The sequence below is a fragment of the Neofelis nebulosa genome, chromosome 8 (genome assembly GCF_028018385.1).
Source record: "Neofelis nebulosa isolate mNeoNeb1 chromosome 8, mNeoNeb1.pri, whole genome shotgun sequence".
In the NCBI taxonomy this organism is placed as follows: Eukaryota; Metazoa; Chordata; class Mammalia; order Carnivora; family Felidae; genus Neofelis; species Neofelis nebulosa.
The window spans coordinates 128,826,482-128,848,939 of NC_080789.1; the positions used below are offsets into that span (position 1 = coordinate 128,826,482).

The following is a 22,458-nucleotide window of genomic DNA, read 5'->3' on the forward strand; positions in this document are numbered from 1 at the left end:
TGTGGCGTGTTGGGGGGGTGGCCGCTGCCTCTCGGGTGCCCCCGGCGCCCTGGGACCCGAGGTCCGCGGCCGCTGGCCGCCACCAGCCTGCCACAGTTTGGGAAAGTTTGGGGGTCTCCTTCTCCTCCCCGTCCGACGTCTTTTCCAGGCGGTAAGGGATTTGCTCAGCGGCCCAAGAATCATCCCCAAAAGGGGAGACAGAACTGGGAGGCCTTAATCATTAAAGAAAAAAAAAAAAAAATCATTTCTAGGTCTGTATGTCGCCAGCTCGTGCCTTTTGTCTCATCTTTGGCCTCTGCAAATCTGCTTTCCAGACCTGGGAGTAATGTGGCCGCCTCTGAGAATGGCCACAAGCCTGTCTTTTGTTTTTAAAATAAGACTTTATTTGGAGGGGATCCCGAAGCTTCCTTTGCACGCGTGTGAGGGGACAAAATTGAGTGCTTCTCTGCTGCCTGCCTTTTCACAAGGGTGAGTGAGGCCGCCGCAAATGAGCATCAGCACCCACACCGGATCCAGTGCCCGGCCTCCCCCCGGGCCTCTCTGGGCTGCCGAGAGGGTTTCCCTGCAGCGGTGTAGACCCCCACCCCACCCCCACCCTACGCCCACCGACTCCATGCCCCTGTCCTCTCCTGGCAGAAAGGTGTGTGTCCTGTAAGGTCTGCCCAGTGGATGCAATGAACGAGGAGCGCCTCATCCCCGCGCACACCGTCCTCTAGCACAGACCGTGCCTTCCTCCCTCTTCCTCATGCTAATAACCTCCTTCCCTTGTAACAAATACTCAGAGCTTGGATTGCCTGGGAGCAGAGAGCCGTGGGTGGGCTTCCGCCCGTGATGTTATGACAGGCAAGGAAGGTTCTACGTAGTGGCCTGGGTTTAGTTTGTTACCTACATGTTGTACGAAAGGCTTTCGCATTGGGCTCTTGCTGTATCATTTGCTGGCATCTCTTTCCTGCTTTGCTTTTTTCTGTAGCTATGACATAATAGAACCGTTATGAACTGTGTGTAAATTTAGTAATGTATATTGTGGAAAGGGGGACATTGACAAGGTACAAAAAGACCCATATGTCTCTTCAGTAGGAAATGAATGTTTAGAACATTAGATCATCAGTGTAGAATTGTAGTCTCTTTCATTAATATTCTACTGCTTCTTTGAATCAGCTATTTTAATGAATATGATATTTGTGTTTCAACGAGGCCATTAATTCCAAAGAATGGGTTGAGTGTTTTTGCATTTGAAATAGGAATATATGGAAATATTAAGTTCATGTGCTTATAAAATAGGGGAAGACAGGGCCTCGGTTGAAAAAAAAAAAAAGTCATGAACAAAACCTACTGCTGCAATTGGGTGAGGACCACACTAGACAGAGATTGGGTAACCAAACTCCCAGAAATGGAATATTTTATGAAGTGGGTGAAGAATGATCAACCAATGAGGATATTGATACCATGGTTTGAAGTGTCTTAGTCTATGGGATGGTTTGAATGGAGGATTAAGTGCCTTGGAATGCCCCCCGTCCCCCTGCCCCCCTGCACCAGAATTTAGTGCCATTAAGTAGAATGGCTTTTTAGAGTGTTGAGCCCAGGAGCTCTACCAGAAGTCAGGGCCTCACTATCACCTAGGTTTTGAGCTAGGACCGTTTTTAGGAGAGTGGATGGTTGGTCCTTTGACATTGGAAAGTAACCTTACCCCCACTGATTTCTTTGAACCCAGTCTTGTCACTCGGCTTGTAACATAGTTATTATTTTTTTTAACGTTTATTGTTTAGGAAGAGAGAGCACGAATGAGGGGGTAGGCAGAGAAAGACGGAGACACGGAATCTGAAGCAGGCTCCAGGCTCTGAGCTGTCAGCACAGAGCCTGACGCAGGGCTCAAACTGACGAACAGTGAGATCAAACTCACGAACCCCAAGATCACAACTTGAGCCGAAGTTGGACTGCCAACCGACTGAGCCACTCAGGCGCCCCTGTAGCATAGTTTTTAAATTCACTTCTTCTCTATCTCCTGGATCTCATGCACAGTGAAGAAAAATGCTACATCTGATTTCACTGTGCAGTCCCACCACAGGTTGTAGGTTGTTTTGAACTTAGTTGGTGCTCAGGTAGCGCTGAATGAGCGAAGGACTGAAGACAGTTAATAGCATACACTATAGCACACTGTGGTGAAGTTTTAGAGGAAATCTTCAGTGTTTACCTTCTCGGAAACCTAATTTTAAGAGTTGTGCTTTTATTATACAAATTGTTACTTGAATCATACTTTGAACATGCATTGCGCACATACCTTCTGCACCAACAGGGTTGAGAAATGACTTTAGGAAAAACTCCTCAGAGAACTGGAACACACAAATGTGTATGGTTTACAGTGGTGTTACAGTTACATTCCTGGGACTAAGTGACACTTCTGTATTAAATGAGTGTTGCTTCATCTAAGGCAATTAACATCTACAAAATTCCTTGGCACTGCTTTGCTCAAGATATTCAAATAAATTCCATTCAAGATAATTGAATAAATTGTACTCAAGATAAAATTTAAGATTTGGCTCCTGATTCTTTCTACTGTAGCTACTTTGACCCAGCAAAGGGCTTTCATAGACAGTGGTTGTCAGCGTGAAGTTTTGCTTTGCGAATCATGAATTTGAACTAGCTCTAGAATATGATTGCGTGTTTTCATTGTTCTCATCGAAGTTTCTCTAAAGTGTTTATAGTGTCTATTTTTTTTTTCTGGGAATTTTACAGAAACTGTTATTCAATAGTACTGACTAATTTTTACTTTCTTAACCTCTTAGACAGCTGTGTATTGAGGCTGGCTTAATAGAGGGGGCTCTCCTTGGAGCACAGTAAGCTGTGCAGATGTACTCCATAGAGATATTTTTGAAGCCCAGCACTGTTTTTACGTGCCAAAAGAAAGGTCAGAGCTAGGTTAAGGACTTCATGCTCAGACTTACATTGTATGATCTTTATTTTGCTGCTCATTATCTAATAGTGATGTATTTTGCAATGATGTGCTAACTTTATGTTCATCTCAGAAAAGCTACAATCTGTCATAACATTGGAGGTGAATGGTTGGCTGTCTTTCTTCTCTCCGAGAGGCCTGTTCTTTGCCAAATTCAAATTTCGGTTATTAGAACACCATGATCAGTTGAAAACCCACGGAGCGATGGAAAATATCAGGAGGATCGTCCAACAGGCATGACTTATGCTGATGGTATAATGAGAACATAACCTCTAAATAAAACTCCTGGGCTCACGTCCTGGGAAAGTGTAGAGCTTGGATTTGCAGAGGCCACTGGACTTTGTTGCACACCAGGTGTGGGAACTCTGTTGGAAAAACAACAGCAGCATCTAGGTAATTTCTGGCAGAGGCTTTGAGATGACTTTATGGGTTTATATTTGTGTCCTATTTGTACTTTTCCTGTAACACTTTGTAACATACAGCTTTCATGCTTAACATTCCGACCAGAAAAGGGAGGAAATTAGGTAGATTTCTCAAGTAGTAGGTTGCAAACGAAAGTACTTTCTAAGCTTCAGTCAGTTCTTTGTTCTAAAGACATTTCTAATATCTCTGTAAGTCAGACCGTACATTTGTATTCTTGTTGGGGAATACTAATTTAGTTATTTTAGTAAATACTCCACACGAAAAAGGCACACGCAAATTAAGTCAGACCACAGACGTGTATATTACTGAAGGAAACATTGTATAAAAACTTTTCAGAAATCTAGATGGAAAAATTTGTCCTGTGATGGCACCCACCTCCCGTACTTTGTGTGAAACATGCCTAATGGAAATCATCACATATTTCAATAATACTATTATAGTTTGATCAAGTTACAAAGAAGTAATTGGAAACAAGTCATTTTCATTTGATTTTACTGAATATAACTTAAGGATTTTTAAAGACCTCAGTACTGGCTAAATGCTCAGTTCCACCAAACGTGGAACTGAAATGTATTTTAAGTGTATTTTTTTAAGTTTAGTTTTCTTAGTAATCTCTACACCCAGTGTGGGCTTGAACCTGCAACCCCAAGATCAAGAGTCATATGCTCCTCTGACTGAGCCAGCCAGGTGCCCCTAAATGTATTTTTTTTAATTAAGCTTCAGCCCTCTAAATAGACCAGTTAATTGTATGAAATAATAGTGTTTTTTTCTTCTTTTTAAAACAATTTTTTGAGTTTATTTATTTTGAGAGACAGTGACAGAGAGGAGGGCAGGGACAGAGAGAGAGAGAGAGAGAGAGAGAGAGAGAGAGAGAGAGAGAGAGAGAGAGAGAGAGGAATTCCAAGCAGGCTCTGCACTGTTAGCATAGAGCCCACTGTGGGGCTCAAACTCACAAACTGTGAGATCATGACCTGAGCCAAAACCAAGAGTCAGACGCTTAACCGACTGAGCCACCCAGGTGCCCCTGAAATCATTTTTTAAACAATTGTACAGTGTGACCCCAACGTGTGCCCTACATTAAGTAAACCATTGTTTTTGTAAAATGCAGCTGGTAAATAGGCAAAACGTGAGGCAATTAACCACTCTAGAAAGGCTTCATAATAAGCCCCCTAAACACAAAACAGTTCAGTCAGCATGTTTAAGGTGATTCCACCTTCCTCTGATCAAGCTCTTTGGAATGACTTCGCCATTTTCCAGTCCGTCTGCAAACATTTGCTCTTTTTTTTTTTTCTTTCACTTACCCCTTACAGAATTTAATCCACATGGATTCCAGTAATTAAATCCTTTTATGTGGATGACTCCAATTTTTCTCCCTCTGGCTTTGACATGATGTCTTGGCTCTTTTTCTTTTTATCCGACAAGCTACTGGACGTCCCCCCTTCAGGGCACTGAGTCTGCCTCCAGCTCCTCATCTTTCAACCTCCCCCAGCCCAGCACAGCCTAAGTTCCCTGTTAACTAGGCTTAAAATCTGGGCGTCTCCTTAGACTGTTTGTCTACCTTGTAGTCTATACAGTCAGTAGTCTTACGGGTGCTTTTATGTGGCACGTTTATAGAGATGTCTTTAGATCAAGATAGACGCAATTGTGTAGTACAGAAGGAACCTTGAGGTCAAGTTTATCCTCCTTGTTCTGGAGATGAGGAAACTCAGGCCGAGAAAACTAAGGTGATCTGTGGTCACAGTGCTTTCTCCCCACACACATCCTGTGGAAGGTAGATAGAATAATGGCCCCTAGAGATGTCGATGTCCGGATCCCTGGACCTTTGAATATATAACCGCTGAAAGAGGGAGTTTGCAGAGCTAATTAAGGCAAGGGTCTTCAGATGAGAAGATTAACCTGGATTATCCAGGTAGGCCAATGTAATCCAAGGATTCTTAACTGGAGCGAGGTGGGGAGATCAGAGGGAGAGGAGATGTGAGCAGGGGAACAGAGAGACAGTGGAGATGCTTCACTGCTGGCTGTGAGGATGAAGGAAGGGCCGCGTGCCAAGGAATGCAGGCAGCCTTTGGAAGCTGGAAAAGACAAGGAAATGGATTCTGTCCCAGAGCCTCCAGAAGGAATGCTGTCTCACTGACATCTTCACCGTAGCCCAGTTGATACTGACTTGGGGCTTCTGTCCTGCAGAACTGTAAGCAGTAAAATTATGTTGTTTTGAGCCCCTGAGTGGTGGTAATTTGTTAATGGCAGCAATAGGAAACTGATACAGATACTGACCCCCAAGAACTGTGAAGAGAGCCTGGCTCCCATACAGCCCACCGTGGCAATGGGCCATCTGGGGGGACCGCAGCTACTGAAGGTAACATTTGGAGAAGCGCGTGGAGTTTTTGCATCTTCTTGACAAAAGTCTGCCAAACTGGAGCCATGGTGAGGATCCTTGGGGAGTACCTCACGGACCTCCCCCGCCCCGCTATCACCAAACAACTTTTTTTCCCAGATGCACTCCGTGGGCTGTGACTTTTATTTGTAAGCAAAGTGCATGAAATCCTCTGCGTTCCTTCTAGAGTGGGTTTTATTCATATCTGCAGGGAGAATACAGAACCGCCCCCCCAAGCCCCCTGCCAAAAGCTAGTTTTAGAAGTCTTGCTTGCTTCTAAACTTGGCTCTAATTTTTGTTGAAACCTATCTCTTGGTTACTAAATGGGGTAAAAGGCCGCTGTGATCGAAGGGCACCACCAGTGCCTTTGTATAATGAAAGGATAGGGGACCACTCCCCCTGGAATGGCCTCCCGCGTGTTGCGTGTTGTCTCGGGCTGGGCGCCCGCCTCTGATACCTGTGCCTCTCGTCGGCGAATGGGCCCCAGTGCGGACAGAGAGCGGTGCGGTGTGGAACACCTGGGCACTGCACCTGTTGGGCAGCACAGGAGGAGCAAAACTGCTTGCTCTGCAGTTTCTAGCTCACCGGGAGCAACGTTCAGTCCAGTGTAGCCTAGAGAGGGGAGCTATATGACAGCTGGACAGGTCCCAGGGGAGCAGCTGATGGGGCCTCTGATACAGAGGCGGGGATTCAAACCTCAGGGGCTGGGAGGAGGAGGCTGAAGGGTCCCGGTTGGAGGCTTCTCCCAGGGAACTGAACTCAAGAACAGAGAGGAGCTTGGCTCTTGTCGAGTTCAGGGCCTTGGTCTAAAGGTGAATAAGGAACGGAGAAAGGGAGAGAACCACTCAATCATTTTAAGACCTCGCCTCACGTGAAGGCGTCACACTTCCCTTCCCGTTGTGTCTCATAAACGCTCCCTCACTCGCTCCTCACTTTCACGGTCGTGTATCCTCACCCTCATAAGGCACCTGTTGAAAGCATCCTGTCTTCTCTCTCTCTCTCCGTGTTGTGGTCTCTTCTTTCAACCCAGGCTCTCTCCACGTGTCCCTCTTCAAACACCATCGTATTCATGTTTCTCTCCTGCAGAAAAACATTTAATCCTTTCCTGTTGCCCAGCATGTAAAGTCTAAATTACTAAGTCTGGCCTTGACGACTTTCCTGCCTTTCCTTATGCACCTGCTCCAACCTTTGCGCCCCCTGCTTCACCAGCTTAAATCCCCTTCTCCAGCTGGAACATTCTGCTCATCACCCCTGGGTGACCACTGTGCGTCCTCACTTCCCTTCACCTCCTGCTCCACTCTTTATGCTCTTACAACCCTCCATACAGAGCATGCACCCTGTGAAGATTTATGTAAGTATGCAAAATACCTACTAGACAGAAGAGGGTGGGGTGGGGGACAGCATATTTTTGGGTAAGCTTGATTATTTAGAAATCCTCGGCCTCTGATATTTTACAGTCCAGCTGGAAGACAAATGGAAAAATAAATTAAGAAGGACATCACCAAGGGACTTTTTTTTTTATGTAATTAGGAAAGAGTCTCTTGAGTAAAGGCGAAAGCTAGTAACAGTTGTCTGACTAAACGTCCAGCTATAAGTTGTGATGTATATTTCTAGATGTTTCAAGGATTTATCCACAATGGGACACAGGAGGTTTTATTTTAGAGAGTATAAGCATGTGGACATCTCTCAGTGCTCTTAATGGTTATAAATTAGGTTAAGAGATGTCCTACTGGGAATCAAATATTTACGCAGTGACAGCATTGATTGGAAATGTTGGTTCTCTTGTCGGATGAAGCTCTGAAATAATAGTTACAGGACAATTAGGTTAAAACTCATATTTACTTAAGTGGAGAGATAAGGTGGTCAAATATAGATCTGATATGTTCATCCACTATTTCGAATCCTTAATTTTATGTAACATTTAAACACATACTCAGATATGAAAACTGATAAGATCTTTTGGATTTGGGGGGAGTAGCAGGCAGAACAGGAAAACCTGGCTTTTAGAAGAAGACACCTTTGAAGTAAGCATTGAGTTTATAAAAGGTGGGTTTTTCCTTTTGTTTTGTTTTGTTTTGTTTTGTTTTGTTTTGTTTTGTCTTAAGCTATACTGCACAGGGACAGAGAAATATGAGCTTGAGGAGGAAAGTTAATTATTTCCAAATCAGACGAGCATTTCATTTGCTTAGACTGACTTTTTTGAGCACAGGACTTGAATGGAAGATTTCCTGAATTTGTACTGAAGGAAAGGTTTCTAATGTAATTTTTAAAACATTTTTTAATGTTTATTTGAGAGAGAGAGAGAGAGGCAGAGAGTGAGCAGGGGAGGGGCAGAGAGAGAGGGAGACACAGAATCGGAAGCAGGCTCCAGGCTCTGAGCCATCAGCACAGAGCCCGATGCAGGGCTCGAACTCATGGACCGCGAGATCGTGACCTGAGCCGAAGTCGGACACTCAACCGACAGAGCCACCTGGGCGCCCCTCTAATGTGATTTTTAGTGTAATTTTGACAGAGCCGAACTCAGTCCCTAAGGTGAGCCACGTTATCCAAGCCGTCACCGGGAGCTCTGCCTCAGTGGATGAGGTGCCCGCTCCCCCTCTTCGCCCCTGTAGTGCCCGAGTGGGGTTGTGCTCTACGTCCTTTGCACCACAGTCCACTGTGGAGGCTCCGGGGAGGAATTTGCTTGCACACGAATTCAGGTGGTAGTCAGAATGCAGCCCCTTGCGGGTGGATACCAGGCCGAGGCTCCTCTTTCCTTGCCCCTTGAGGCTGCCTGCAGTCCTTGTCCCCTTGCCCCTTCCGTTGCTCAACCGCAGCGACAGCACCTGGGCAGCTTTTCACACCTCAGATCTCTCTCTGATTTCTCCTGCTGCTGCATCTCTTGGACCACAGCCAGATTGACCTCTCTGCCTGTGAAAGGGGCCCGTGCGATTAGTTGAGCCCACCGGATAATCCGGGAAAGTCCATAACCTTAATCACCCCTGTAGTCTCTTTTGCCACTTGACCTAACGTATCCGCAGGTTCCAGGGGTGAGGGTAGAGATAGCCTTTTGGGGGCTCCTGCCTGCTGTAGCCAGAATGTAGATGAGGGGTCACCGGGCAGAGAGGATGGGGAGGCAGATTTCCCTGCCGTCGAGGTCAGTGAGCACGGGAGGGAGGACAGTGGAGCGCCTTCCCTTGGCGAGCCCCGAGGAGGGCTCTGGACGAGTGCCCCCTCTGTCCTTTCCTGCGCCAGGACCTTACAACTCTGACATGGACTCGTACACAAGGAAATCCTAAGACAGCTTGTGGGATCCCAAATGCCATGTTTAAAGTCGTCCTGAGTTTTCCTATTTTGTCTCTGAGAACTTGAAAGTGAAGTTTGTTTCCATAACTGTGATTTACTGAGTTCACTGAATGAATGGTAAATATTTATGGGATCTCTATTATATTTAATGTTAAATCTGTGAAATAGTGGCAGACACTCTCTGCTTCCTTCACAGAAAGGTGAAGAATAATAATGGCAATTAGCTAACGTGCACTGGGTGCTTACCACCTGCCAGACATGATGCTAAGTACCTGGATGGATTATCTTCCTTAATCTTCATATCGTTCCCGTGAGACGTAAATATACAGTAAGAGACAGAGGCCACTGTGTGAGCGTAGGCAGCCTGCCCCCTGCCCTCAGACTGTGCTATCCTAAGATTTGGAGGATTAAATTATAATTTCTCATAATTTTGATCCTGTGGCATTTTACCAGCATAAATAAGGGACTCTTAATAGGCCTGGTCGTTTTTATGCTGAAAAGACAAATCACCTCCCTTGTGTGGTCCCTGTTAGCCTTTGAACCATGGAAAGCAACCTCGAACGGTCATTTTCTGAGCGGCTCCTAAGAGCCGAGCTCTGTGCTTCGTGTTGTGTGGGGTCCAGATGTGTAGAAGCGATAGGAAGCTCCCACGGGTACCTCTCCTGAGCTCTTGAGGGAGGTCCAGTCGAGCAGGGTGGGACTTGGGGTAACACCCAGCTGGGCTTGGGGGAATCTCCTGGCTTGTGTTCAGAGCCCATTAGTTTTTGGCAAGACTATTTATATAACAAGAGAAACTTGTTAGGACCCAGCAATTGGAGAGTTGGAGGTAGGGAAGGATGTGGTTGTTTGTAAAATAGTCCCGCAGGTTTGTTTGGATCCGTAAAGTGTGATGGGGTGCCCTTGCTCTCCTTATGGCACCAAGTGAGGGCTTTACTCACTCTGAAGTAAGTGTGAAATACCGGTGTTTATTTGGTATTTGAATTTACTTGCAGAATTTTAATCCTTTTCACTCTTTGAAAAGACTTTATTCATTCCTCTTGGCTTATACAATGATCCTGAAAGTAAAGTTTTAAATGATGCTAATTATGGCACTGTAATAGATTTTTTTTCCAACTTATTTCATGAGCATGTTTGGCCATACAAAAAAATGGAAAGAATTTTACAGTGAAGACCCATACTCACCACTTAGATTCTACAGTTACCATTTTACTATTCTTGCTTTATTCCCTATCAGTTCATCTTCCTGTCCATTAATCTGTCTTATTTTTTGATGCATTTTCTTTCTTTTAAAAAAATTTTTTTTTAATGTTTCTTTATTTTTGAGAGAGACACAGAGTTTGAGCGGGAAGGGGCAGAGAGAGAGGGAAACACAGAATCCAAAGCAGGCTCCAGGCTCCAAGCTATCTGCGTAGAGCCCAGTGCTGGGCTTGAACTCAGGAATGGTGAGCTCATGACCTGAGCCGAAGTCAGACATTTAACCAACGGAGCCACCCGGGAGCCCCTTTACTGATGTATTTTAAAGTACGTGTCAAATATATGCACTTTCCTCCAAGTACAACGGCAGGCATATCATTAATTAGGATTCGGTATTCCATTTTTTCCCAGAGGAAAATTTACATACAAGGAAATATACCAGTCTTAAGTGATGACATGTGTATATCTGTGCTAACCCAAGTCCCATCTTGATACAGAATATTACCATCATTCCAGAAAGTTCCCCCAGTACCCCCTCCAGTAAATCCCTGCCTCTGCTGCTTGGGGGCAAGCACCGTTCAGATTTTTTCCACCACAGGTTACTTTTTTGCCTGTTGTAGAACTTTCACATGAATGGAATCATACATTCCATACTCTGGCTTCATTATTTGCCATGAATAGTATTCCACTGGGTGAATATCTTACAGTTTATCCATTCTCCTCTGGATAGACACACAAGTCCTTTCTGGTTTTTGGTTGTTATATCGTTGCTGTGAACATTTTTATACATTTGTTCGTTCTTTGGGCATGTTTTCATTGTTCTTGGGAAGAAACCAACATTTCTGAGTTATAGGTAGGTGAATGTTTAGTTTCTCAAGAAACTGCGAGATGTTTTTCCATCATATTTTTCTATACTCCCACCAAAAATGTGTGAGAATTACTGTTGCACCACATTCTCACCATCATTTGGTGGTGTTGGTTTCTTTAGTTTTAGCCATTTTGGTGGGCTAAAATATACATTAGGTGGCTAGATCGATACATTAACAATGCAGTGCATACATTTCATTTTCCAGCTACAGTTTTCCAGGCTTTAGTTTTTGAGGAGTGTTAGAGCACTTTTAGAAATCAGCATTGTTTCGCCATTATGTTTATTTTTATTCTCAACAATGTTTTATTTATGCAGGCTTTAATTTTTCTTTGATAATTAAAGTCTATCACATGACCACATTACCTCCTCACTGAATATCCCATCTGATCATGTAGAACCACGTTATCGCATACCTACCAAGTAAGCCGTGGTACATGCCTGTGCATCTGTGTATGTGAGGATGTGTATGTGTGTGTGTGTGTGTGTGTGTCAGGATAGAGAAGGAATGAGAGAGAAAAAGAAAAGTAACCCTTCCAGAGTCCAACATTCACATACTGCTCAGGTTAGATAGGTTAATATAGGACTAGAGATTATACCGGACTGTTTCGATACTTATTCTCTTTAAAGGAAAGCAAATGTATATGCCATTTCCGTGTAAGAATCCGTACACTCAAAGAAGTGCCAGGATCTCTTCATGACCAGGCAGCTTCTAGGAAGTTTCTTGGGATACTTTGTTAATAACCCTTTTGAGTCAGTAGTGTATTGAGTCAGTTCCTCAAAATTAGAATACTTTGAATATTCTAATAGCCTCTTTTAATCAGTTAAGATAGTACAGTTCCAAATGTATTCATTCACAAAAGCCAGAAAAACTTTGAATCAGAGTTGAACATACCAAGAGAGCATGGGAGAAAATGAAATTCCTTGAGATTGAAGAAGCTCCCCTAATGACTGGGTATATCCTTTGGAAATTTAGACAAGATATCATCGTTTCCTTCTATCCTTTGCTTATGCCATTAACCTATACAAATATACATTTGACACTTCAAGGGAATGTGCATGTCTACCTGCAGATTTTGTGGGGCTGGGCTATTCCAGAGATCCATGTCTGGGATTAGGGAAAAAGTGGGTGTTTGAGTCAGGTCCTCTATTTTTCATTTCTGCTTCTTCCCTCATGTGGCCTCTTCTAACTTTTAGTCTGTTTCTGAGCCGCCTGCCTTTTAGAAACTATATCCGTGCAAAGAACAGTGAGACCTGTGTCCGGTTTCCCCGCTGTATATACTGTTGCCTTGTTAGTAAAGCTTCTCTCCTCAAGCCCTTTGTCTGGTTTCTGTGAACTTCTGCACAGACAGATAGAATTAGTGGCATAAATAGCCCCTCTGTTTAAATTAAAATAGAGATTTCATAAAAAGAGAAGTTTTTTCCAAACTTAGAACGTTTTCTTGTTTCCATACTCATGAGATACATTTGTTTCCTCTGATTCCTGAGTATGGAATCTCAGAGCCCTGCGTTTATTCAGTGTTTACTGTGATAGAAAGTTGTTCTCTGGGAGCTGCTGGCCCCTTCTATTATGTTTTTGATATTAAGGAAGTCTGTGGTTATTCCAAGTTAGGAAAGCACAATAGGATTAGATAAATGCAAGTCCATTATTGCAAATATCGCAGTACGAAAAGGCGGTATCTGCTCAAGGATGACCTAAAAGAAGTTGCTTGCGTTTGATGTCACTCGATTAAAATATTCCCATCTAATGGGAGGTTGGAGGTAAGTGGCTTTTAGATGTCTCTTTCAGAACAAGGTTTTTCAATTTTTGCTTGGGTGATTGATCTCTTTCTTTGTTACCATCTGCTGTCCATGTTTTTGAATGTGCGATAAAGCATATGGGAAAGGAATAGAAAAGTTAATGCATTCAACTGGTGAGGGTGGAGGACAGTGTCTGCAGTCTGGTCAAGTTTACAGCCCATCTGCGAGCACAGGGAGCCCTTTTAAAACATAGCTTTGCTCTCCAGGCTGTCTGTGCAGAGCCCCCTCGGTCCACCGCTTGTCCAAATGTCACCAGTACAGCTGTGGCGAAATTAGGTCTCTCCTTCCAAAACTATATCACTTGGCGCATGGGGCATATACTCAGTGCACAGTTTTGTGGGTACGTTTTTTCCTTTACTATAAACTTAAAGACTGCCTAGTGAAATTAACCTTAGAAAGTGATCCTTTGATTCAGCTCGCTCACCCCTTGGCAGCACAAACCGTTAAAATGACTTTTAACGCCACTTTGTGTTTTGATTCTTGTGCCGCAACGTAGATTTTGAGTTAAAGGTAAAATTGATAGAAGTCTCCCATTGTGTTCTTTCCCCACTACTGTTTGGAACAGCTTTGTTTTGTTTTTTTCACCATCTTGAACCTCATTTGCCTTTTCAAATTTAAAAATAAAATCATTGCCTTATAAAGATTTCAGTGTCTTAATGGAAACCTATTAGATGTTGCATTAAATATTAAACAGACATTCTAAATCAGTACACGTAAAAGTAATACATAAATGCTAAGTAAACAAGAGAAAGGAGTTAATGGCTTTCAGACTAGGATATTTTTTTATGTGCACTGATTAGATAACATGTTAATTAAGGTGGAACTATTCCCTGCTTATGTCTTCCCATTTGTTTGTTTCGTTTTTAATGTTTATTTGTTTTTGAGACAAAGAGCATGAACAGGGGAGGGGCAGACAGAGAGGAAGACACAGAATCAGAAGCAGGCTCCAGGCTCTGAGCTGTCAGCATAGAGCCTGACGCAGGGCTTGAACTCACGGACCATGAGATCATGACCTGAGCCGAAGTCAGATGCTTAACCAACTGAGCCACCTAGGCGTCCCCATATCTACCCATTTCTAATTCAGAATCCTTAAGGAGACATTTACATGAGAGAAAGGCCTGGCAAGTTAGATACTTCTTAAACTTCTTTTCCTTTTAGCTGCTTCATGGCAGATGAACCACTCTTTATCCATCCTCCCATCCACCCATCCATGTACCCAGCAAAGAGTCTCTGCTGTCCTTACCTCTCACCACCGGAAGGTTGATAATACTAATTTCTTAAATTGCAGATTTTCAAGTGCTTTCAGGTCCGTTATCTTTTTACTCCTCATAATCCTGAGAGGTATCAGGAGAGAGATTATTCCTTTCTGTGTATGTGGGTGGGGGAGCGTGGCTTGAAGTCATGCACTGGTACAGCATGGAGATGATAATCCCACATACATGCTCCTCCTCTGTTCTCTTAGAGTGTCTCTCTCAGCTGCTTTAGACGCTCACACTCACTGTTTCAGTCATGATTTCTGCTCAGGGATTCTCCAGTCTGAGTCACCCAGTTTCTGGGCAGCCGTCATGCTCCCTACCAAGTAGAGCTCACATATTTAATAATGAAAGTGGGCATTATCAGTCGCTTCTTATGGTTCCATGCTCTGGGGATCCAAAGATAATTAAGCCCCCACTTTTCAGGAACTCGAGCTCCTATGGGAGAAGCACAGATAAACAAACCACTGTAGGGAGGAGCAAAGCATAGAGGGATGCGGAGGAGGAAATAACTAACTGGGCAGTCAGGGAGGCTTCCCAGTAAAGTGGCTTGTGAGGTGGGGTTTGAAGGCTAGGAACCACACAGAGAAGGGGAGGAAGGCACTCCCAGGGCCACGCCACCATCCATATGAATTGTAGCTTTTTTGTAGTTTATAAAGCATTTGAAAAAGACTTTTTTTTTTTTTTTTGGCAAAATGACAGTGGAGTTGCTGAGCTGCTGGTAAACTCCTGTCTCCTGCTTCCTGCAGGGGCATAATGAGTAGTGGGTATTCTTCTAGGTCTGTGAGCCGGGCGCCTTGTCTCATCTATCTTCCTCACCCGAATTATTACACATCCCCTTTTCTCATTGATTCTGCATGGTTGGTCAGTCTTCAGCCAGATATCCCAACATCAAAGGGACTGGTTTTCTCAGTATCACTCGTCTCAACTCTAGCCCCTGCTAATCTCATGGAATTTATTGAGGACACAGTTAGTCGCCTTTGTTACTGAGCTCCTTTACTGTCTTTTTTTAAGTTTGTTTATTTTTGAGAGAGAGAGAGCACGAGCAGGGGAAGGGCAGAGAAAGAGGGAGAGAGAGGGTCCCAAGCAGGCTCCGTGCTGTTAGCATGGAGCCCGACGTGGGGCTCAAACCCACAAACCATGAGATCATGACCTGAGCCAAAGTCAGATGCTCAACAGACCGAGCCACCCAAGTGCTCCTACTTTCTTTTTTTTTTCTTTAAGTTTATTCATTTATTTTTCAGAGGGGGATGGATGCAGAGAGAGAGAATTCCAAGCAGGCTCTGTGCTGTCACCGTGGATCTTGATCTCATGAACTGTGAGATCATAAGTTGAGCTGAAATCAAGAGTTGGACACTTAACTGACTAAGCCACCCAGGTGCCCCTACTTTCTTTTCTTCACTCTTGTTCTGCTCTTGCAGTGGAGTTAAGGGAAAGTGCCCCACCACAACAGCCAAAAGGGTATGGAAAGTTCGAACTCTTTAATGGCAACTTTGGCAGCGGGAGAGACTTTGAAAATTGTTGAACATCACCGCTTACACCCAGATCTTAGTTAGTTTACATGGGGTTATTGAACATTGCACTGCGTCTCTTTTCAGGTACTAAAAATGTTTGAGATAAGGAAGCTGATGCTGATTCTTGTTGGGATGGGGTGCGAGGGACCTAGTGCCCAGAGAAGGCTCCTCCAGCGGTCCTCATGGAAGCCATGGTAGAGGCGTCTCCATGTGGGGAGTGGCTTCTTGAATGGCTTCAGGAATGGCTGGGAGGTTCATTGGATTCTCTTTGCTTTTGCAGGAATTGAAAGGGAAGGGGCAGAGTGTCGTAGGGAGAACGTACAGTTTAAGTGCTATTCGCTCTCTCATTCATGGATATTTATTAATCCTGTCCTGTTACTTGTCAGACAGTATAAAATAGACTCACGATCCCTGCTGCTCCAGTTTACAATTTCGTGGATGCAGTTAACTCTTCAGTGAGTGGGACTGCTGTTTCAGATGGAAACGCATACCTAGGCCTGTTGTAGAACACTATCTTTAGTGTGAGCTGTGTGCATATGGCCTTGTTCTGTGCTGTGTACCGCACCGGCCCCGGCTCCTTCTGTTTCTAATTACATGTCATTTTTCTTGGTAGTGCTCTAAGTGACTTCCTAGCTTGCTGTGAAACCCAACAGGTTTGCTAATAAGCCCATTGTAATTGTCACACACACACACACACACACACACACACACACACACACACTCAAAGAGAGGGAAAGAGGAAAGAGAAAACAAAAAAATTATATAATCCTATCTAAAATTGAACTTGGGAAATATTTTCCATTTCCTCCTAGCCTATTACTGTACATAATTTAAAATTGACACTGTTTTAGGGGCTAGCATGAAGCCAAATTACTTTGAAGAATTAAGGCTAATAGATAAAGAAAAGGCAGACAGCTTTATGGCTCAGAGCAAAGGTGAAATAAAACTGAAAGAAGTTATAAAGTGAAACGCCAATATAATGAAAGCAGCACTTGATAACTTTCTGAGGCTACTTGCCCGGGCTCCGTGGAACCTTTGGGATGGGGAGCCAAAACAGAAAGCCAGTTCTCACCACTGCTTCCCAAATTTGAAAGCAGATACGAATCACTTGCTGGTCTTGTCAGATTCCGGGTCAGTGGGTCTAGTGTGGCCCCTAAGATGCTGTAACTCTTACCATGCTGCTGGTCGCTGGACCACACTTGAATTGGTGAGGTTGTTCACTGCCCGTCCTGTCCTAATATTTAGGGACAGGCAGAAGCAGACCCAGGAAGCCATCGATTGAATCTGGCTACTTTTTCCTCAGATTTTTAGCCTTGCGGTTTAAGAAAGCTACCTAGAAAATGTATTCTCACCTTATTCAAAGCCTACGTTCAAGAGAGGTAGCTGGTTTAATATGTTCAGGTGTTGGGGTGGAACCCACATCACTTGTGACTTAGAAGGAATTGCGGGCCTTTTTTTAGGTAAGAATTCCCACTCGGTTACTTCATTCATACAATTAAAATATTCATTCATCATGTACTAACTGTGTAATGAAAACCCTGCGTAGCTCTGAGTGACTTTTGGTTTGATTATCTTTAATTTGCCTGCGGCCCGTCTCCAGCCATGCTGCATATAGTTTTAAGCCAGTAAAAACTATTTCAGGGCAATAGAAACACTGATACCATTCTGGTTCTTGTTTATACTTGACGCTGAACTATCTTTTTATACCTTCTTTTTTTTTTTTTTTTTTTTTTTTTTTTTAATTTATTTTTGGGACAGAGAGAGACAGAGCATGAACGGGGGAGGGGCAGAGAGAGAGGGAGACACAGAATCGGAAACAGGCTCCAGGCTCCGAGCCATCAGCCCAGAGCCTGACGCGGGGCTCGAACTCACGGACCGCGAGATCGTGACCTGGCTGAAGTCGGACGCTTAACCGACTGCGCCACCCAGGCGCCCCTACCTTCTTTTTAATAATTTTTAAAATTTATTTACTTACTCTGAGCTAGAGAGCACAAGTGAGGAAGGGGCAGACAGAGAGAGGGAGACTGGATCCCAAACAGGCTCTGCCCTGTCAGCACAGAGCCTGATGCAAGGCTCAAACCCACGAACCATGAGAGATCATGACCTGAGCCGAAACCAAAAGTTGGATGCTTAGCCAACTGAGCCACCCAGGCTTCTGTACCTGTGCCTTCTTTTTAATTGGAGTACGGCTGTTATAAACAGTAAAGCTTGCACATTTATATCGGTTTTATGTTAGTATATGATCTCTAGTTTTGTGTGGATTGCATCTGGAATAAGTCACTTATTGCCTGCTGTTTGGGCTTGTTTAAATAAAGAATAGCTGACCACTGTTACTCAGATACAGAGTCCCTTTTTTTCCCCATAATTTTTTTTTTTAATGCTTATTTTTGAGAGAGGGAGAGACAGAATCCAAAGCAGGTGCCAGGCTCTGAGCTGTCAGCACAGAGCCCGACGTGGGGCTCGAACTCACAGACAGTGAGATCGTGACTTGAGCCGAAGTCGGACGCTCAACCGACTGAGCCACCCAGGCGCCCCTCACCCGTAGTTGTTTTTGTTTTTTTTTTTTTTTTAAGGGCTAACTAATGACTAGACTTCTGAGTCACTTTATTCGAAAGACATGGCTTTTGCACCACAGTCAGATACCAGCAGCAGGCTGTGCCTGCCGCCCCAGCTGTGTTTTCTTCTCCGTCCCTGTGTGGAAGGTGGGTGAGGCCCTGCTGAGGCAACGAAATTCCTAAGTGGCCTTTTTGTAATTTATCTCCCTGGAGATTCTTGGCTGCCTGCAGAGTCCCAGAAGACCTTCAGGGGGCCGGTAAAATGATGATCCGTGTGAGCATTTGACATTCCACCTCACGAGGGTTGTATGTATTTCTGTTCTGTGCTTTTAAAAGTAGGAGGTAGAGTTGGGTGCCCCTGTCCTTTTCCTCTTGAAACGTTCATCTCCTTGCCTCCAGAAGAAGTACCACGTGTCCAGAGGAGAGCCTGGGTGCTCAGGAGTGAGCTCTAGGCTCGACTGGGCCGGGCTTGGCGGCCGCAAACCAGGTTCCTGGAGGGAGTTGGAGGGGGAGGAGGTTGAGAAAACCCCCGAGGCCTGGCCCATCGCATTCCGGCTTTGAGCCCGGAGCTGTGCAGTCAGCACGTCCCAGCCTGTGGCTCTGTCTCTCATCTTCAGCAGATCTGGAGGCCTTTCCCCCGACGAGGACATACCTGCGAAACAGCCCCCCCCCCCCACGACCCCAGAGCCCCCGCGTACGATTTCTTCCATTCCCCTGCCAGGAATGCTGCGGTCTGCGCTCAGTGTCCCCACTTGCTCACCCCCACATTCACCCTGTAACCCTCTGCTGCCCATCCCCCTCCCCCACCACTCCTCAGGGACCCCTTTTGCCACAGCCAGCGCTCATTCCCCGGCCCGCTCTCCTCTGACACCGGTACTTCTGTCTCCGTGACATGCGGCCCAGCTTCCGTGGCAGAGGCATCTCCTGGCTGGTCTCCTGCCTGGGCTGCCCTTCCTCAGTCCCCATCGGGTCTCCCCTTTCCTCCTCTTCCTCTTGAGAGAAAGCTGTGACCTCGGGCTCCAGCCCTGAACCCCTCAGAGCATCTGCTCCACACTGGGGCCCATTTCCAGCTGTCAGCTGATGGACCCCCAGATCTCCCCCGACCGCCCCCAGGGCAGTCCTCCCCGCTTCCCCCTGAGCACCACCTGGGCTTTACTGGCCAGGGGTCTTCATTCATGGTTGTCCAACATGCTCGCTGTGCTGCACCTTCGGACCCACCCACCCCCACCCCCCTTGCCCGAGGGCTTTGTACTGACTCATCTTTTCTCTTCCTAAAGCCTCAGGCATCCTCCCCTTCAGGAGCCATCTCTGGCTCCCCCTTTCCCTTCCCAAGTCTGTGTGCATACCTTTGCTGTTCATTCAACAAATATTTATTGAATGGCTCCGTATTCCTGGCACTGTTCTAGGTGCTGAGGGCACAGCAGAAAACCCTCCCCGCCCGGTACTGAGCAGTTGTGTGGTACACATGGGCAGTCCGTCCGTCTCTCCTTGAGGCCGGAACTGCCTCCCATCTGGTCCTCAGTGTCTTTGCTGAAAGAGCAAATCCGGTAAGGCCAGTTTTCTCCTCTTTCCACTGTGCCTTTCCTCCACCTCTGTCAGGAACGAAAACAGGAAAGAGAACTTCATAATCACAAGATGAGCCAGATAAAATTGCATCACTGTTTTCTGGTTTCTGCATCCAGTTTGTCGAATTTTCATGTGTGAGTGTGGTACAGAGTGTGAGTTGAATGCTTCCTTTGTTTGATAAATTTGCTCAGCTGCGGCCCACAACGAAAGTTTCTCTTCTGCTGTGTCCTTTGTTCGGAGCTGAAGAACCCCGTTCTTTGAAAAGTCACTGAGATGGATACTCTGCTTATATCTTATTCTAGACAGCCCCTATGCCTGGGACTACCAAAGCATTTGTTGGGAAACAAAACGCAGCGTTTTCAGATGTTTTTATCTTGTAATACCACCATCCCTTTTTCCCAAAACAAACTCACACAAATTGACTTTGGGACCATTAGCACTGGAGCTGCAGATAAACTGAGGACACCCGGTTGAGTGGCATTTCAGACACACAGTGAATAAATTTTTAGTACAAGGGTGCCCAAATCGTGCATGGAACATAATTACACTAAAAATTATTTGTTGGTCATCTGAAACTCAAGCGTAACGGGACATCCTACATTTGAGGTCACTAAATCTGGCAACCCTGACTGCCAGCAGAAGGCACTTGTCGGGATTAACCGTCTTTTAGCTCTCCTTTCAGTCATGGTGACTTTCCGAGGGACGTCGTCCTCATATTTGGTGAAGGCTCCTGCCTTTGCCGACTGCAATCGCAGCCCCACCTCTGAAGCACTTCTCAGCCCTCATTAAGCGGGAGGAACAGTGACAGGCACGTCTGTCAGCCTGGAGGTGTGGGACCAGCTGTGCCAATGTTGTTTGGTTGGGAAGGTGAGGTCACAGATGTGAACCCAGTCTTCGTTCCTCGAGGCTGCTTGCCCTCTACAGACGTGGAAACGTCCGATAGGCAAATATATTCAGTTTAGCTCAGCGATAATTTATTACGTATTGGTTTGAAAGGGAGAGAGGGAGAAACCGTGTCCTCCTCCAGGATGCTCACGGTCTTGGGAGGAACAAGCATTTCCAGTGGGGCTCAACCCTGGGTGGACGTTATAATTCCCCAGGAGCATCAGCAGGATTCACCCCAGAGACTCTAAGTTCGAAGTCTAGGGGGGCCTGAATATGGGTAGTTTTTCCAAAGCCCCCCCCTCTGATTCTGTGTCAGCCAGAGCTGAGACGTGCTGACTTTCATCTTTGTGTCTTGTCTTGAAATATTCCCCGAGTGTCAGCGTGCAGATAAGGGACAGAACCTCTGCTTATGGAGTAAACACAAGGCAGATTTAATGCTGGGCCGTGACTCTAAGGTTGGGTTTCTAAGCTGTTCACGTAATGGCCCAAATGGTCAGAAAGTCATGCGTGTGCCAAATGCATTTTAAAAATTATATATAAATAGGACTGGAGAGGGTCAGACTTGGCATCCTGGAGTCCCTCAAATCGCGGTTAAGATTTTCTGGGAGCTGTAGTCATGTTTATTGCCATTTGTCATCACCCCTCAAGACTTTTAGCAACGGGATACGGTTGCGGAACTAATTAGGAGGCACCCTGACTGGCAAAGAGTCTAAATCGGCAGCCTGGCTCCGCTGTTCTGCGTGCGACAAGCTCGTAACAGTCAGCGCTGGCATTTAATTATACTCGACTTTCCATTCATCACTTTAACCGTCCCAGGTTAACGCCACTACAGTTACATCGACACACTGCACAGAACGAAGGATTGATGATAAAAGTCTTGAGGGGTGACTCCCGGGGTAAAGTGGGCTGGTTTGGTCAGCAGACCGCCTGTGGCTTGCACCTCGCATCACTGTGTCTCCGAGTGTCCTTGAGGACCTCCTGCATCTGAATCCCAGGATGCTAGTTAAATATGCAAATCCTGGGCCCTGCCTCACAGATCAGGACCTCTGGGGGTGGGCCTGCAAATCCTGGACATAGTCCCTGTGGTCCCAATGCTGACATCACGGGGGTTAATCCGAGCAGTATTTTGAGCGTGGCAGACTCAGAAGTCAGACGGAGATAGAAGCCTTCCATTATGTTATTATTGTTGTTGTCGTTACTGTTACTGTTTATGTGGACCTCCCCCTGTTTGGGGGGGCAGCGGCATCTGACTCTTTGTGCATAAGGGTCCCTTTGCCTCTGTGATGTGCCTGAGGATCTCATGAGCATGCTCAGGAGTACAGGTATGTCCCGGGTTGTCTCCAGCTCTGTGCAGTAGCTGACAAGGTGTGCAGAGCTTGTCTTTCTGAAAGCCATGTTGCCATGGTATCACCTTCCCCCCTTGATTCTTTCTTCCTGTTGCTTTGAAGGCAGATCGATTTTTTTTTTTTTTTTTTTTACTATGAGCAGAGTCTTCCCATTTAACTCACAAGTAATTACATGTATCTTATCATAGATCTTCATTAATGTACAGTGGAGCTAAATATAGGATAGTGGGTGTTACCAGCAATTGGGAAAAAACTAAGGAAACTATTAAATAAAGTTTTCAAAATGTGCCTTGTGAAGCCTCTTTTTGCTAATGTGGGTTTTGTACTGATTTGGAGAATGGCTTCTAAGTGTAGCCTTCGGTCTGCTGAAAACAGAACGTGTTATACTCATCAGTCACCTGGACCAGTGGTTCTCAAGTAGGACTTTCTGTGAGCCAAGCAGAGGTGT

General features: G+C 45.3%; 1 protein-coding gene across 1 annotated transcript in view; it reads left to right on the top strand.

Annotated features, from left to right (window-relative positions):
* Positions 1-22,458, top strand: part of FAM171A1 (family with sequence similarity 171 member A1) — a 134,464-nt gene that overhangs the window by 619 nt on the left and 111,387 nt on the right. The window lies entirely within an intron of this gene.